At 43.3% G+C, this 1,781-nt stretch overlaps 1 non-coding gene across 1 annotated transcript; it reads right to left on the minus strand.

Moving 5' to 3' along the window:
• Positions 1 to 843: 843 nt before the first annotated feature.
• On the minus strand, positions 844 to 949 carry LOC136127734 (U6 spliceosomal RNA). The gene has a single exon (XR_010656184.1). It is a non-coding gene; the product is annotated as a U6 spliceosomal RNA (small nuclear RNA).
• Between the last annotated feature and the right edge of the window lie 832 nt (positions 950 to 1,781).

A 1,781-nucleotide genomic window follows, 5' to 3' on the forward strand; every position in this document is an offset into this window, starting at 1 on the left:
GGAGTCCGCGGGGAACGCGCATGCGCCGTGGGTCAGAGACGGCTCAGCGCCACCCTGTGGTCAGCGCGGGAAGTGCAGGCCGCGCCTTCCTCACGGGTCACCGGCGACAGTTCCCCCTGCTGGCGGAACCGCTGAACCCATTAACCTGTGGAAATTCAAACTGAGATGGAGACAGTATCCCATAACTTCTCCAAAGAGTTAATGAACAATTAACCATTTGGTGTGACATGCATGAAGACGCAAAGTTTACAACTTACACCAAATTCACCCAAAAATTATTCATAGGGACTTCCCTGGTGGCTCGGTGGTTAAGAATCCGCCTGCCAATGCAGGGAACACGGGTTCGATCCCTGGTCCGGGAAGATCCCACATGCCGTAGAGCAACTAAGCCCATGCACCACAACTACTGAGCCTGCGCTCTAGAGCCCGTGAGCCACAACTACTGAGCCCGCGTGCCACAGCTACTGAAGCCCACACACCTAGAGCCCGTGAGCCACAACAAGAGAAGCCACTGCAATGAGAAGCCCGTGCACCACAAATAAAGAGTACGGCCCCACTCGCCACAACTAGAGAAAGCCCACCCACAGCAACAAAGACCCAATGCAGCCAAAAATAATAAATAAAAGTAAATAAATAAAAATAAATTTAAAAATTATTCATAGGCAAATTTTAAATGCAAAATGATTCAAAATTATAGGAGAAAGCATAGAAAGAAAAACACATGAGCTTGGGTTTGGTCATGTAGATCATGAGTGCTGACTTTTCCTTTAATACAGTCGCACATCTTAATTTTTTAAAAGATTTTTTTATGTGGACCATTTTTAAAGTCTTTATTGAATTTGTTACAGTATTTCAAAAATATGGAATTTGCATGTCAGCCTTGCGTAGGGCCATGCTCACCTTCTCGGTATCGTTCCAGTTTTAGTATATGTGCTGCCGAAGCAAGCACCATGAGCACTGAGTTTTAACACACAACACAAAAAAGGGCAGTCCAGAAAGAAAAATAGGTAATATTGTGAACTTTATAAAATAAAGATTTCTACTCTGTGGAAGACCTTATTCAGGAAATCAAAAGACAAGTCACAAACTGGGAGAGAAATATTTGCAAACACATATCCATTAAAGGATTTGCCTCAAATATACAAAGACCTCTAACACCAGCAACCCCATTAAAATTAGGGAAAGAACTAAACAGACACCTGGCCAAAAAAGATATACAGATAGTACACACAAATATACTCAACATCATATACCACCAGTAATTACAAATTAATACAGCAATGATATATCACTGTTCACCTATTAGAACTGTCACCTGAAAACTGGGGTCCCCTCTCGGTGGGTGCCAAAGCCAAAGACAACTGAGCCAAAGATGGGGAGAATGAAGGATTTTTTACTTGCAGCAAGTGAGGAGAACACCAGGGATCTTTCCCAAAGCAGTGTCTCCCTGAAGAGGAAAAGTGTGGAAGTTTTAAACCAAGGATACATGCATATTCATGAAGGGGCATGGGCAGTCTACAGCGTCCAAGCTTCAGTTGCTTGAAGTCAGGAGGGTCAGCAAAGGTCAATGTGATCCATTCGGTTCCAGCTGACCTGGTGGTTGAGCACTTTGGGATAATCTTTACATCAAAAGAGAGCTGGGAGTCTTTACAACTGATATATTATCTTTGCTACTGTTATTTTGCTTGCCTGATTAATAGTCATTTGTTTCTACATTCTCTTGTTCCCTTAAGATATTAATTACTGAGCCCTGTTCAATGGCAAGCACTGTGGCCAGGCTA

The sequence above is a fragment of the Phocoena phocoena genome, chromosome 8, assembly GCF_963924675.1.
Source record: "Phocoena phocoena chromosome 8, mPhoPho1.1, whole genome shotgun sequence".
Lineage (NCBI taxonomy): Eukaryota > Metazoa > Chordata > Mammalia > Artiodactyla > Phocoenidae > Phocoena > Phocoena phocoena.